The sequence below is a fragment of the Crocodylus siamensis genome, chromosome 4, assembly GCF_052110815.1.
Source record: "Crocodylus siamensis isolate JL-2025a chromosome 4, ASM5211081v1, whole genome shotgun sequence".
Classification (NCBI taxonomy): domain Eukaryota; kingdom Metazoa; phylum Chordata; order Crocodylia; family Crocodylidae; genus Crocodylus; species Crocodylus siamensis.
The window spans coordinates 198,653,682-198,670,263 of NC_143398.1; the positions used below are offsets into that span (position 1 = coordinate 198,653,682).

General features: G+C 41.3%; 1 long non-coding RNA gene across 3 annotated transcripts in view; it reads left to right on the forward strand.

The window, feature by feature from the left end:
• LOC149867404 (uncharacterized) overlaps positions 1-16,582 on the forward strand; it is a 115,780-nt gene that overhangs the window by 43,366 nt on the left and 55,832 nt on the right. For 2 of the 3 annotated variants that reach the window (XR_016442031.1, XR_016442029.1), the window contains exon 3: positions 1,521-1,611. This is a non-coding gene — a long non-coding RNA (uncharacterized LOC149867404). Of the gene's footprint in view, positions 1-1,520; positions 1,612-4,652; positions 4,834-6,736; positions 6,852-16,582 lie in introns of all 3 variants that reach the window. The other variant, XR_016442030.1, reaches the window with a different exon arrangement.

A 16,582-nucleotide genomic window follows, 5' to 3' on the forward strand; every position in this document is an offset into this window, starting at 1 on the left:
CATTTCGCACACCCCTATAGTTTATTACCATACACTTTCTGTTCTGTGTGATTCTTCAGATGCCTTAAATACCCATAAATCAAACTTTGAATAACAATGGTTATCAAATGAGAACCATGTTTATGTACAAAAACATGGAAAATAAACTATTTTTTGGTGCACCATTCTGGAAAGGATGAGGATACAAAACATTCCAACAAAAATAAAACTGAAGAAATCCAATTATTTTTGATGAGGCTGGGTGATGTTTTTAAATCTCATTATTGTGAGAGTTGGTGTAATGCTCCTAAAGAATAATGTCTTTCAAAGAAATAGCACATGAAGTATTTGTCTAAGCTGTCCTTAACACTCCACCAATGCACCATTCTAGAGGGTCACACAGCATGTCAGGCCTATTATTATGAACAGGTTATCCTTGCAAGGCAGTCAAAAACATGTTTGAATCTATATGCCTATATTTGCTTATGTAGTTACTCTTGTATGCACATCTGGTATTTCCACACAGATGGGTCTTTCAGTGACTAAACTTGAGTTAGGTGGGAATTTTTCAGTGAAACATTTTTTCATCAGGAAATTGTCATGTTCCTTTTATATTTTTTTTTTAAAAAATGTTTTTAACAAAACAAGTTTGGGGTGCAGAATATATGTTTGAGGAAGAGATTCCAAAACAGCTAGGGCTTTCAACTGCAATATGTCTGGTAAGTGCCCTATCAACAGGTTCTCTTTGGCTCAATTAATTTATACACCAATATAGTTTTAATAAATGTATATAGTTAGATGGATATTAAGGCCAAGGTTCATGTGCCTGCTCTATCTAATGTGGAACAGGGACCTGAGTATTCTCTATCCGGTGAGTGCCGTAACTGTGAGCTCTTGTAGTAATTTTTTTGTCAAAAAATTTAAGAGATCCAATTTTTGTCTTGATATGTTATAAAATTTATTTCAAACCTCCACATTGTTTGAAACATAGAATTGTTTCTTTATATCCAGGCATATGAAATGTATTAGTAGTAGCAAATGTATGTACAAGTATAGGCTGGTGAGGCATGCACTTTTTCACGTTCATTTCTTTTATTAAAATGGTTCTCTGATCTCTTTGCCCATTCAGACCCAGGCCTCTCCTCTGAGGCAAATTGATTACTATTTACAGTGGCACTAGCCAAATTTATCATGTGGATACTTCATTTTTATCTAAGGCCTTAAGAAGTCTATCAGATGGTAACAACTTTTTAAAACTGACTTGGTTTTGAACAGTCTAGCATCAAGTCTCCTTAAATATCCAGTTTATCCAGTAAGGTTAGTTATGTGATAGCATGTTCTAATTGTTTTTCTGCCATACAAAGTAGACAGTATGCACAGAAAGAGAATTTCAGTTTAGAAGTCGGATTTTTTGTCTTATTTCCACACACACTTCCATTCTCAATACATTGTCATTCTAAAGGTAAAATATAAAGTAATCTCAGAAATATGTAATGTCCATAACTTGTGATAGCACCAATAAATCCTATTTGTCATTTCAGATGATAGAGAGCTTGAAGATTGACCTCTAGGCTTCCGGACATCATATTACATCCAGTGGCAATCTGAAACAGCGAACAGACTTGAAAACAGGTAATGTGAATCTCACAATACAGGGCCTTACTGATTTTTTTTTTAAATAGATTGTTATGATATCAATATCCTGAAGATGGATTTGTATACAAAAGTAAAAGCCAGACACAGCATACAAGATGCAGGTTACTAGATAAATATTGCTAAATACTGCTTTTGGAATGAATTGTAGAATTTCACACCCACACGCAAGTAAAAAATACTGTCTGCTGGGAACCTTTTACTGTGCTTAGTTGAGATCTATACTGTACATTTTATGGTGATTTGTACCACTATTTTATTTTATATTTAGAGCCTCTGAATTGAGAGGAAATTGGGATATTACCTGCCCTACTAGTGGTTCACAGTAAAACCCTTCTCTCCATTCTAATAATCATGGTGCTTCTTTACACAGTGCTGATTTTTAAATATTCAACAGATGCTTCTGGGATAGATGAGGAAAGTCCAATGGAGTTGTGTCCACTGAATGCCCAGAGCCATCATTCTATATATATAAAGGACTTACTCTATCTGTCTGTCCGTAATGCTCTTAGAGGGGCATGGCTCCCAGCAGGGCGTGGCTTCAGCCAGTGCTGCATCAAAGTGCCCATCAAGAATGACCCCACCCCTGCTCCTGGGAGGTGGCAGCAGAGCAGGGTGGTGGGTGGTGATGTTCCACCACTGCCCCCCCCCTCGTCATTCTTGATCTGGCAGTTCACTAGTTTTTAAATAAAAGTACTTCTTTCAATAAGGAGTTGTGATCTATAGCTAGTCTAATTGCAGTGGATGACATATTATTCAGTATGAAATTCAGTATGATCCAAACACACTCTCAGCTCTTTAGAGCCTGAATCCATAGATCCTTAGTACATATATTTAGGATGCGGTAAGGAACCAATGAAAATAAACCAGTTTAAAATGATGGATGGCCCAGTATCATTTCATTCGCATCTGTTTTTTCTCCCCAAGCGCAGGACAGTTTACATCTCCCACAGATCTAATCTCAAATTGTAGTTTGGGTTTTGTCCCCTTGAGATCAATACCTTTTCCTTGTAATGGTTGTATTCTCCAGAATAAATGACCAGGAGCCTCAAATATCAGTCAGAATAAAACAGATCTTGAAACTGCAGACTTTCCTCTTATTTTCTTTGAAAACATGAGGAAAAAATTTTAAGTGTGTTCTCAGTTCTCTGCCTTCAAAGTAAAAACTTCTTTCAAAATGCATACAGGCAGTCCTTGGACTTACAACACAACTGGTTCCAGAAAACCATGTCTTAAGTTGAATTGTCATAACTCAGGACTGATTTTCCCATAGGAACAATGTTATAAATGGGGGATTGGTTCCTGAACCAAGGCCCGATACCCTATTTTCACCAAAAATAACTCAGTATTTTGTACTCAATCAATTATAGATCGATGAGTAATATAGCTACATTAATGTATTTATATTGTAAATAGCAATCATTGATTTGACAGGACTTCTTTGAGGTGACTTTGCTGGACTTTTTGAAGGGCTCTTGGTTGGACTTTTTGAAGGGTTCTTGGCTGGAGTCTTCTTAGGAGTCTTGGCTCCAGGTTTTTCTGGAGTCTTGTCTGCTTTCTTAAAGACAGTGTCCAAGGAAGTTGGGACAGGTGTTCTCCAGGGAGACAGGTGATACAGCTAACTTGTTTTCTGGCATCATGTCACGCTGGATCAAGCTTCGTAAAGCTGAAACTGACGTCAGAAAGTCCAAACAGGGTGTCAATTTATAAACATTGTAAGTGTTGTTTGTTATAACTCAAAATGTCTTAAGTCAAGGGCTGCCTCTATTTAGAAACCTTGCCTTCAGTTTGCCAGAGCTAGCACAGCAAATATTGTATGACACCAGCAAATATAGTTTCATTAAGAGAATAGCAAAAATTGTTTAGGGAAAAAGGGAGAAAAAAATACTGTATCCTATCCACTCTGAGATTCTGCAAAGTAGAAATATTTGGAAACTGCTCAAAAAGAAAGTAATCCTATCACCCTGTAAAGTCCCAGCAAATATAAGTCCTAATACAAGAGAGACTGTCATTCAGCTATAGTGGCAGAAGCATGTGGCGTTATACCAAAAGGTTCAAACTTCCCAGCCTGTTTACAACCGTGAAGTCTACATGACCACAGTATTAAATACTGTAGCTGATGACCATGACATTTATGCAGAGGTTGAATTATTTTTAAGTGATAAGAAAAAAAAAATCTTCAAAGGCTTCCATGAGTGCATGTCATAATTAATTTACCATGAAGTAAACCTACTAAAATGTTCATAGGAACAAGGTTCTATTCATTCCTAATCCTTCTTCTGAATATTTTAAACCATTGAATGTATTGTATAAAGAAAGTGATCCTATGGTCCAAGAAACTGTAAGTATATTATCACAAATAACATATGTGTAACAGTGATACAGTGTGCTGGCTGTTTAAAGCAGGCTATAGATTCAACATAGTTCTCTTGCAGAATTCAGCCCAGGCTGAGAACATAGGAATTGAAAGGCTTACAAAACGTCATGTTGGTAGACCATAAGTGACGTTTCTTTGCCCAATGTGAGAGAGAACTATGGAGGGGAAAAGAGCTTTAGCATTTTTTCTTGCTTAGAGGCAGGACTTAGACTCAATGATAGATGAGGCAAGAAAAGCACAAAAAAGTCTGGAGAAGGAACTCTGTTTTTCTTCGCAGATGCCTAGGAGAAAGCCTCTAAAAAGGGATTAAGAGGAAGTTTTGTTGGTCTTAAAAAAGGCAAAGGAAGAGAGACAAGAAGTTGTCAATGGGAAGGTTTCATAGAATGTCTGAGCAGGAGTGGAATTCTCTTAATTCTCTAAGGGAAATGAAGTGGGATAGTTGAAAAATATATCAGATGGTCTCAGGGCTAGATTTCCACAGAAGAACAAGGATTCAAGCCCCTCTGTACTTCTAAGGGACTACTATGTGAGTTGTTGACATTTTGTCTTGGAGAAAACTGACATATTCTCAGAGGAAGCAGAACATATAAGAGAGAAGGTGAATGAAGCTGAGCAGAACCCGTTTCCATTCTCCTTTACCTAGGATAGAAGAGAGGACTTACAGGTTGGTTAAGACTTTCAACAAATATAGCAACTGTGTAAAGAATGATTACTGGAATGGTTGTTCCATTACTTCAGAAGAAATGGAGTCTCTTTTTGGCCAAAGGACTTAATGACCTTACCAGTAGGGAAACTGAGGCAGTGGCTGAATCTGAAGCTAACAGGTAAGTATATTTCCCCACATTATGTAACGTTCTTATGTCCTATAATGTACAATATATGGTATAAGGATTCAGCTGGAATGTATGCAGCCAGGCCTGTGGAAAGGTCCTGGGGGGGTGGGGGGCATAATTAGGAGGTCAGCAGGACAGGGGCAGAGGTTACTGAAGCTGAGAAGGAAGATCCATGAGACAAAGTCCTAAATGTAAGTTGAAGTCAGAAGTCAGAGAACCGGTGCTGAGTCCAGGGAACATCTGAGATAAGGGTCAAGGAAACCAAGCCAAGTCAAGATGCCAGGAAAACCAGAGAGAGCAGAGCCAGCACCACATTTCAGGGGAGATCTAAAATCAGAGTCAAGAAAGGCCAAAGCTAGGTCAGAAGTCAGGAGAACAAAGGATAGCTGTGAATGTAAGGCTTGCCAGAATGGACTGAGACTGCATGAAGGCAGGCTCACAGTCTGAGGCTTGCAGGAATGTTTAAAAAGGATTAGTGATGCATTCAGCAGCCAATCTGGCTGTAGAGTACGTGAACCACATAAACCATGGATTAGGGGCAGATGTGGCCCAGCCAGGCTTTAATGGCCCCTGATGGTATCCACCCTTCTGACACCTTATGGGGCCTTCTTCTAAGCAGCCCAGGACCAGGCTTTTCTCATTATTTTCAATGGAAATCTTGTATTAGTTGGGTGCTTGAATGCGGTTGGCTGGTTCCCAAGATAGTTCTTCTAGGCTGTAGTCCCCGCCAGGCAATCAAGTAGTGGAGCTTGCCTTGGGTGTGTTTGAAGCCTAGAATCTGTTTTACCTCAGGATCCTCCACTATCATACGTTGTGGGGGGGAGGGCGGGTTCGGGTGATCAGGAAAGAGGTGCTTAATGAAAGATTTAAGTAGGGACGTGTAAAAAAAAAGTGGGTTGTTCTTTCAATGTCTATGATAGGTGGAGCTTGAATGCAACAGGAGTTATTTGTTCTACAACCTTGAAGGAACCCAGATATTAGCGATCCAGTTTTTCAAATAGTCTTGGGTGCTTGATAGTCTTTGAGGAGAGCCAGACATTGTCACTGACTGAAATGGTGGAGCTAGACTGTTGGTGTCAGTCAGCTTGGTTTTTATATACAGTGTTAGCTGCATCAAAATGAGCCTTGAATTCTTGCTGGAGATGTGATATAACGCTACTGAAGGAACGTGTGGGAAGGTAGGCAGTGCTGGGTGGAATTAAGTGTGGAATTCGTAGTTGGAGCAAAGCGGGGTTTGGCTTGTGGAAGTATAGACAAAGTTGTTGTATGTTGATTCTGCTACAGGGAGCAAGGTTACCCAATTATCCGATGAAAATTTAAAAAGCAACTAAAGTATTGCTCCAGGATCTGGTTTATGCACTCCATTTGACCATTAATCTGAGGGTAATATGCAGATGAATGAAGAGGGCCACACCCAGGGCCTTACAAAACTCATGCCAGAAGTGGGAAATAAACTGAGGACCACAATCAGAGAGCACCTGAGATAGACAGCTGTATGGGCAAAATATGTGTCTCAAAAATAGGTTGCCATTTCTCTGGCAGTGGAGACAGCCTAAGCAGGGATAAAATGGGCCATCCTAGTTAACCAATTCACAATGACCATGATTATGGAACAGTTCTCAGAATGTGGGAGGTCCACAATAAAATCCACTGACAGCCTTGACCAAAATAGCACAGGAGTGAGTAGTGGCTGGATGAGACCTGGCACAGTTTGAGGTTTCTTCATTCAGGCATACATAGTTCATGAGTAGACATACTGTTTGACATCATGGCCCATTCAGGGCTACCAGAACCGTCAACAGACTAAGATCTGAGTCTTGGTACAGCCAAAGTATCCCACAGGAGACAAGTCATGATAAACCTGTAATATTTTTAATCTTTTGGGACCATCCAGAATGAAAGAAAGAAAGAAAAGAAAGAAAGAAACCCCCCATGCCACAGAAAACTGGGTTTGGAAGGCCTTACTGACTGGTGCAATTCCTTACCAAGAGGGTCATCTGTTTGGATGGGTAAGTGGAGGCTTTGCCAAGTAGCTCCTCAAATGAAGCTCTTAGGCTGGAGAATGGTGGAAGGTAGCAATGGCCTATGATAAAGCGGAGGGTTCATCCTTATGGAATAGGGTGTCTGCTTCCTGGTTCTTGGCTCCTGTGTGATATGTGATTATGAAATTAAAACTGGAAAAGAAGAGTGACCAATGGACTTGCCACAAATTAAGTTTCTGTCTTGTCTGGAGATATTCCAAGGTCCTTAGGTCCATTACTACCTGGATGGAGTGGTGATCCTTTTCCAGAAGATGCCACAACTCCTCAAAGGCTGCCAATATTGCACAGAGTTCCCAATCTCAAATCTTGTAATTCCTTCCGGAGTGAGTCAGGGCCTGGGAATAAAAGGCACAAGGGTGCAACCTGGAGTGTCTGAAACCTGAGATAGAATATCCCCTATGGTGCTGTTTGAGGAGTCGGCTTCCGCTATAAATGGTATTGTGGAGTACAGGTGCATCAGGATGGGCATAGAGGTGAAAACACTTTTCAGTGTCTCAAAGGCTGTTTGGGCTTCTGGCGACCATTTGAACAGTACCCCTTTTTTTAAAAAGGTGGTAAGTGGGCCTACTAGGTGGCCTATGATAAAACATCTCGAAGTTAGCAAAGCCCATGAACCACGAAACATTAGACCCCTTTAACATCATGTGGTGTGGCCCGTTCAGTGATGGCAATTATGAGGGTCCATTGTTAGGCTCTTGGTGGAAATTGTATAACTCAAGAATTCAATTGAGGTCAGATTGAACACACATTTCTCTAGCTTAACGTATAGGTGATTTACTCAGAGCCTGAGCAGGACCTGATGCACGTTGTAAATGCTGGATGGGATTGTCAGAGAGAACTAAAATATTGTCCAGATAAACTATACCAAATCAGGCCAACATATTTCAAAATACATCAGTAACAAAGTGTTGAAATGTCGTAGAGGCATTGAAAAGGGCCCAGGTGTTCAAAATTCAAAATATTTTGAAGCTCAGGTATTCAAAATGCCCATAGTGAGACCAAAATATGGTTTTCCACTTGTCCCCATCCTGTATACAAACTAAGCTGTAGGCCCCTTACAGTTCCAACTTTGAAATTATCTTGGCCTGATGGAGCCTCACAAACAATTCATTCATTAATGGGAGCAGGTAATGATTACAAACTATTATCCTGTTTAAGGCCTGTAGTCAACACAGGGATGGAGAGAGCCATCTATCATGGCCCCAAAGAGAATCGGGCCCCAGCTGGGGACATAGAAGGCCTGATGAACTTATGGAGGTTCTCTGTAATATACTTCTAGAGTATCTTGAGCTCTGGCTCAGTGAATGAATAAATGCACCCAAATGGAATCTGTGCCCCTGGCACAAGATGGAAGGGAGAATCATAAGAGCAGTGCAGGGGAAGTTGATCCACTTTCTTATTGAATACATTGTTTACATCCCAGTACTTGTCAGGGAGAGATGGGTCATGGTCTGGAGAATACATGTTTTCTGCTAAGGTCAGCCATGAATCTTCTATTGTTGGTGCAAGCAACCTGATATTTTTTGGCCCTGCTTCTGGCCTGTGTACTTGAGACAAAGTTCCCTTCACAACCCAAACATCATGCAGGTGTTGAGAGGTAACCAAGGAATTCCCAGTATAACTGAAGAGTGAAGAGAATAGACAAGGTCAAAACAAACAGGTTCCACATGATCACCAACGATACTTCTAGTGGGACCATCTTGCTGGTGATGGGGCCCAAAGATAGTGGAGATCTATATACCATTTCTGTGACCTCAGTGTCCTTCTTTGGTCAGGCTAGTATCTAATATTGTTCTGTGAGGGGTGAGTCCATGAAATTAGTGGAGGCTCCTGTGTCTAAGAGGCTGGAACAAAGATATCTGCCCCAGATGGGTGCTGTAGGTGAAGGGTGATTAGGAAGAGTGACTCTTGGGATTTGGTGGTGCTTGAATTTACTGGAACTTGGAAGGTTAACTGAAACTGCTGGCTAACTGATAAGTGGTAGGCCTGGACAATGCTCCTTTAGCAAGGCCAGGCCAGGGAGTTTCCAGAAAGGAAGATGGGAATTCCTTTCCTCAGGCAGATCCAGGCAAAATGCTCAGGCTCCCCACAATACAGGCAGAGGCCCTGTGCAGGTTGATAAGCCTTCTCCTCTGGGAGAAACATTTCCTAGCTGCATCTCTCTGCATGGCCTCCCACAAGTATCAGCTTTTCCAGGGCCTTGCTGGCCCCAAAGGCTGAGGTTCATCCCAACCCTTCTGTTGTCACTCAGACAGATTGGAATCAATACAGATATTGAGATCAATGAATCCACCAAAAACAGCTGAGAGCTCCACCCAAGCAAACTCATCTGCCTCTAATGTACCCATGTTGGCTACCCCTAAGCATAATCTCCCCTGCTGATCCCTCGCAGATGTGCTCCTGGATAATTTTCTCAAAGAACTTTCCCAGGACTGAGGTAAGACTAATGGGCCTATAGTTTCCTGGGTCCTCCTTCCTCCCTTTTTTGAGGACCACATTGGCCCTTTTCCTGTCCTCTGGCACCTCACCAGAGCACCACAAGTACTTGTAAAGCTGTGCCAGGGTTCCCACAATGACCTTTGCTAATTCCCTCAGCACTCTGGGTTGGAGATCATCAATATGGAGACAAAAATTTTTTAAGAGGCTAGCTTTGTCATCTGGTGCAACCACCAGATTTCCTAGCGTGTCCTGCAGAAGCCCCATGTTACCTGATACCTTCTTTTTACCCCCTATGTATTTAAAAACAGACTTCTTGTTATCTTTGATCTGAGTCACTAGTCCCAGTTCCATCTCCACTTCAGCCTTCCTAACAGCCCCGCTACAATCTTGAGCAATGAAGGTATAATCCTCCTTGGTGATGGCCCCTCCCTTCCATTGAGTGTACACCTCCTTTCTAGCTTTGAGACATTCCTGGATGCTTTTGGTGAGCCATGGGGGCTTTTGAGCACTCTTGTCCCCTTTGATCTGTCTTGGGATTGTCACCCTTTGGGCTTGGAGGATTTTCTCCTCAAAGAACGACCACTCTTCTTGGACTCCCAACTCCCCTCCCCTCCGGGACTTCAGTGCCTCCCCAACTAGTCTCCTCACCTCACTGAAGTCCACCCTCCTGAAGTCCAGGGCTGAAGCCTTGCTGCAGGCCTTTGACACCCTGTGCTGGATGGTGAATTCCAGTAGGCAATGACCACTATTGCCCAGGTGGTTGAGAACCCACAGTCCCATCACCAGATCATTGTCTGTGGCCAGGACCAGGTCCAACAAGGCATTCTCCTGGTGGGACTGTGCACCTCCTTGGTTAGATGGTCCTTGGCTAGGAGGTCCTTGGCTAGGAACCTACATGAGCGGTCAGACCTGGCTGACTACTCTTCTCAGCAGATGTCCGGACAGTTCAGATCACCCATGATGACCACGTCTCTTGACTTAACTGCCTCTGTGAGCTGGGCTGAGAATTCCTGGTCCAGCTCTTCCCCTTGTTTGGGTGGTTTGTAGTAGACCCCCACCGTTAAGTCCCTCTCCCCCCAACCCCATTGTATTCTTACCCAGACCACTTCAGTCTGCCCCTCCTCTGACCCAGTGCTGTTTGTTGAGGATGTGTATTGCTCTTTGATGTAAACCGCCACACCCCACCTTTCCTCCCCATTCTATCCCTCCTGTACAGCCTATAGCCCTTGATGTTTACCACCCAGTCATGCATTGGATCCCACCAAATTTCAGTGATCACCAGAGAGTCCCTAAAATATGATTTTTAGATTCCACTCTTCAATGCATTGAAATGATGCAGTGTTCCAACATTTATTATACAGACTCTAGCACAATAGTATCATCCTGTTAGTGATTCCTAGGTAGATATAATATGTCACAATAATTTCTATGTCTTCCTTCTTAGATAGTAGGAAAAATATTGCATTGTTTGTGCACCCTTATTAACTTATTCTTGTTAGCTTGTCCTATGGTGATTTTTGTCATTAGAATGGGTGAAGTAATTGTTAATTGTTCTGGTAAGGCTATGTCCTAACCTCCTGGTTGACAGCTCCATTGCTTCTATGGAACAGAAACTGTCATGAGAAGCCAGGTTTGTGGAGAGGGGCAATCCCAATCCTATTCAGATCCTTGAGTGCTGGGACAGAGACCTTGAACTGGACTCTGTATTCAAGGAGGAGCTGATGGAGAGAACAGAATACTGAAGTGACAAGCCCACTGCAAACAGTGTTGCTCAGCAGATGAGCTTTTACATTTAGTACCAGCTGGAGATTTTTTCCAGTGCCTGTGGCTTCATTCCCCCTCATTCCAGCTCCAACAGAGACCTGAAATAATAAAATCTTGATGTCACAAATATGTGTATTACCATGCCTATATTTATTGAAATAGTGGCTGTAAGTGCTGTTTCACTGAACTTAGTAATAACAATGTTCCACTATATATCCTAATTCAGAAAATGTATACATCACTGGAAACATTCATAAAAGATATGACTGCATTTAAAAAGGCTTCAAATGTTCTTATTCTCTATAACACTTCCTCTGTCCCTTCCAGAATTTAAAGTGGGAGGTGGAAGCAGCCCTGCTTTTCCTAACATTTGAGGAAGACTTCACATAAATCATAGAACCTGTGAGGAAAAAAACCCCCTCTTTATTTATATATATATACACACAGTAAAAAGCACATACAAGTTAATAACAGGATGAAATGTGCTATTTAGTACAGCATGCTGTGATAATCCACTGATTGGCAATTAGAAATATTTAAAGTGATTAGGGGTCATTTTATTAACTGATGAAGTTCAATGTCATGCCAGCAACTCCACTGGAGCCTCTTGGCACCAGCTAAGGATCTGGTACAAAGCTTCTGATTGCTGGAGCATAGTAGTAAAAAAATGTAAAGGGTTATTTGGATTAACAGAGGTAGGCTACCTGTCTTGTCAAGTCCTCGCTTACCAGCCAAAGACCTTAGCTTAGTCAGATAGCTCCTTAGAAAGAAGATTGAGAATGAATATGAGCAAAGGGCAAAATTCTCAGTCTGACCTTTAGGAATGCCCAAGAGAGCTGGAAAGAATTGATGGATTGCCAGGGAAAGGGTTTATGTTGACATGACAGTTTAAGGTTAGCCAACTGATTGCTTATTCATTTGGTGAGCTCTGTAGTTACACTGTACCTTTTCCATTTCATTGTTTTAATTCATTCCTTTATTTTGCTAGAAACACAATATTTCAAACACTTACATTTGGCATTCTATTAAAAATATTTTTTAAACTTTGTGCTTCAAGATTAGTGAATATAGTCTCATTGTACATCTAGGTCTATAAAAGCATGCAACATAAAATAATGCTGAGGTTATTTTTATCTTTTCTGAGATGTCCTATACCCCAAAAACCTCCTCTGAGAGCTATGGAAAAGCGGGGAAATACAGCATTGAAACAATGCTACACAAGATGAGTTACCTCAGAAAAGGATATGGAATAGAGCCAGTCACCTGCTCCCATTATTCTTTATTAGTGGTATTTAATAACATTATAGCATGTATTTCCCCAAGACAATATTTTATCTATAAATAATAAATGCCTGGACCATTCTTTTCATTTCCCCATATACCAACCCAACAGACTTGAAAGGAAAAGTGTAGGCTATATGGCATTGTTCTGCTTATCTACCACATCGTTCCACAGGGCATTTACTTTTGCACAAGGAAAAATTTCCTCTCCACCAACCAACCTTTCAGGGATTTCACAACAAAAGTGAATACTGATAAAGAATCATTCAGCCAAGTAATTAAATTAGGTGTAAGGTCACAAACCTACCTGAATTAGAACTGTGAATCCATATTCACTTTGTTCCCCACTCTTAGCATGGACTCCGTATTTCAAAAAAGGAGTTAGCAATAAAACCCAGTACATATTAATTGTATATGAATAGGGGACAGCCTTGATACCTTTCGACCATCAACTGTAAGTTTCACCATAGAATTTAGGCCTTTCTACTCACTGTAGTTTGATTTCTATGTCAGACATGAGCTTCCTGTCTCAGACTATTTCAGATGTAGACATGTCTTTAAGAAAAAACAAATAACTTGTTTATAATGGGAAAGGTGCATTATTTCCATTTCCTACTTTAAAATGCATGAAGTTTTTATTTTTCCTAAAGAAAATATGTTATTATTTTCAGGGAAGTCCTAATTCTGAAAAGAAAAACAACTGTCAAAGATGATTACTATATTCTCAAAATTTTAAGTGATTTAAAACCGAGTTAGAATGGAAACATTTATGCAACCTCATACAGAAGTCACAGGAATTCTGTGTGAAGATTCATTCTTTGCCCTAAGGTAATTAGTATTAAAAAACTGTATCGATTTCTCCATGAGAGCTGTCAGATTGAAAATTCACACTAGTTCATTTATTAGCATCAAATAATCATCTATTAGCTCTTGGATTCCATGCTAGTTAAGTGGCAACTCTGATTCAGGTAAGTAATTTCAAAATTCATTAAATGATTTTGAGATGCATATGTATATCCAAATACTTCATGCATATTTCAAAAACACAAGGGAGGTATTATGATGTAACAGTAAGATCAATAGTTAGTAGCAGGAGCTCTAACAGGTGGTCCTGCTTAGACTGATTGGCCAGCTACATGCTCAATTTGGCCACACCTGTTTACCCCAATTTGGCTGGGAGGAACAACAAAACTTCCTTCAATTTATCCTGGGCAACTACAACAGGCTGTTCAACTGACTTGCCTCAACAGTGCTATATGTTTCACCCTTGGACATGGTGCTTCTGGCTTCCCCCTGCCTGTGAGATTCTGGTCCCAAACCCCTTTACCTTTGGGCCCGAGTAGCAGAAGAGCTGGCAAGTCAGGCAAGGAGCTGTACATCCAGCTCTGTCTCTGTTTCCCCAGCTATAAATGGTTACCCTTCACCTTTGTAAAATAGTTTGAAATCCTCGAAGTATTATAACCTGAGCAGAATAAGGAAAGGAGCTATGCAGTTTGTCAACACAAGTAACTACCAAAAAGAAGGGTGTATTGCAACCGTTGCCTTGGTAACCTATTTATAGCACACCAGGTTTAAAACATGCTATATAATTTGTTACATAAGGGAAGAAACCTAACTAAAAAATGGAGTCAAGACAGGAACAGGGTAACCATGACACCAAGGAACATGATGATCCCCAATGTGATAGGACCCAAAACACAAGTTTTCCATGTTTGACGTATGTCTCTGGTCACAGACAGACAAGTGAATCCTTTATTTATTAAAGTCAATCACTTCTAGACTTTTTTCCATCTAACATACTTAATGTAATTTATAATTAGACATAGTAAGTGAATGCCAGGGTTGGAATTAAAACCTGGGAGTTCCTGGCTCCTATTTGCATGCTCATATTACCAAAAACTGGGAAAAATTTCAAAAGCATTCAATTTAGATGCCTACATTCTTTTTTTCAAAAGTTTTTTTGAAATTTTAGCCATCTAGAAATGAAACTCTCAGTGAAAATCAGCATGTCTATGCCTGTTGTCACTTTGGGAAACAAGGTTCTGTCACTTTTGAGAACTTGACCCACTGCCTTCAGTTGATACTAATATTGTTGAGCTTTGGAAGATTTTGTCTTCACACCTTTATTTAATTGGTTGTTTTCACATCTTTCTCTTTCTTGTTAGCTCACAAAACCTGCTATGTAGGTAATTACTCAGGAAATAATTCATTTAATTCTAGAGGTCTCATGGACAAAGAGGTGTGGCCCTTAGTTTAGACTTTCCTAGAGTCTCAAGGGATGTATTCATTAATGACTGAGGGCTAGATTTTCTGCTGGTGTAAATAGGCACCTTTGACTGAAATGTTCTCATATCTGAGAGTAAAGAGAAAGAAGGAATCAATGGATGAAAGTCCTCTTCTAGGACAAAGTTGCACAGGACTGGCCTCTGTGGGACCATGTGGTTGCCTTTATTTAGTCCAAGTCTCCCTTAACATCTGAAATAACAGTATGAGTCAGTTCACAGTTCTCCGATAAGCAGAGGTAGCTCTCATTGAGTGCATCTATACATGCAATTTAATGTGAAGCAATAAACTCAAGAGCAGTTTGAGCCAGAGTAAACTATTCCTGGGTGTAGCATCTGCACATGCACCCAGGACAGCTGCAATTTGAGCCATAGCAGAGCAGACCTGGAGGGGTCACTAAGCTCTGGGTGGCAGCAGTGGGTAGCAGAGGGTATGGCTGGGGCACGAGGGTGCTAACAGTGCACAGCTATGTGACTAGGCAGCAGGCAGGAGTCTGGGCTAGGCTGACCAGGCACAATTTATGCCCATGTCTACATGTGCATTTAATCACAGTCAATTACCTTGGCATAAGATAGTGCTGTCCCTGACAGTACTATTTTATGGCTGTGTAAATTAGTTTACTGTAGCCTAATAGTGTCGCACATGTAGATGGTGATGCTTTACTCCATAGCTACTTAGTCTACTCAGCAGTTAAGCATCAGTGTAGATGCAATGATCAATTGAAGACCTTTCCTCCGTGAAGCACTTTGTACCTGGTGGTCTTCTGTGCCATGTTTTCCTTTCTCTTGAGTCTGAGTTTATCCATGCTTTGTTCTGTAATGTCTTACAGGCAAGCTAAGGAAGTATGGGCTGGATGAATGGACTGTAAGGTGGATAGAAAACTGGCTGGAGCATTGGGTTTGAGGGTAGTAATCAAAGGCTCAATGTCTAGCTGGCAGCCAGTATCAAGTAGGGTGCCCCAGGGGCCAGTCCTGGGGTGGTTTTGTTCAATCAATGACCTGAAAGTTAGCATAGAGTACACCCTTAGCAAGTCTGTAGATGAAACCAAGCTGAGGGAAGTACTAGATATGCTGGGGGGGTAGGGATAGGATTCAGAGTGACCTAGACAAATTGGAGGATTGGGCCAAAAGAAATCTCATGAGGTTCAACAGGGACAAGTTCAAAGTCCTTCACTTAGGCTGGAACAAACACATACACAGTACAGGCTCAGGGCTGACTGGATGGGCGGCAACTCTGCAGAAAAGGACCTGGGGGTTACAATGGACAATAAGCTGAGTATTAACCAACAGTGTGCCTTTGGTACCAAGAAGGCTAACTGTGTACTGGGCTGCATTGGTAGGAGTGTTGCCAGCAAGTCAAGGGGAGTGATTATTCCCCTCTATTCAGCACTGGTGAGGCCACATCTGAAGTACTGTGTTCTGTTTTGGGCCCCCCACTACAGAAAGGATGCACAGAAATTAGACAGAATCCAGGGGAGGGCAGTGAAAATGGTTTGAGGGATGAGGAACATGACTTCTGAGGAGAGGCTGAGGGAATTGGGCTTATATACACTATAGAAGAGAAGACTGAGAAGGGATTTAATAGCAGCCTTCAACTACCTGAAGGAGGATTGCAGAGATGAAGGTAAACTGTTCTCAGTGGTGAGAGACGACAGAACAGGGAGTAACAGTCTCAAGTTGCAGCAAGGGAAGTTTAGGTTAGATATTAGAAAGAATTTTCTCACTAGGAGGGTAGTAAAACACTGGAACAGGTCAGCCAGAGAGGCTGTGGGCTCTCCATACTTGAAGGTTTTTAAGACCCAGCTAGACAAAGCCTTTGCTGAGATTAACTAGTTGGGGATGCTTCTGCTTTGAACAGAGGGTTGGACTAGATGATCTTTTGAGGTCCCTTCCAAATCTAATTTTCTGTGATTCTATGAGTCTCTTAGATTT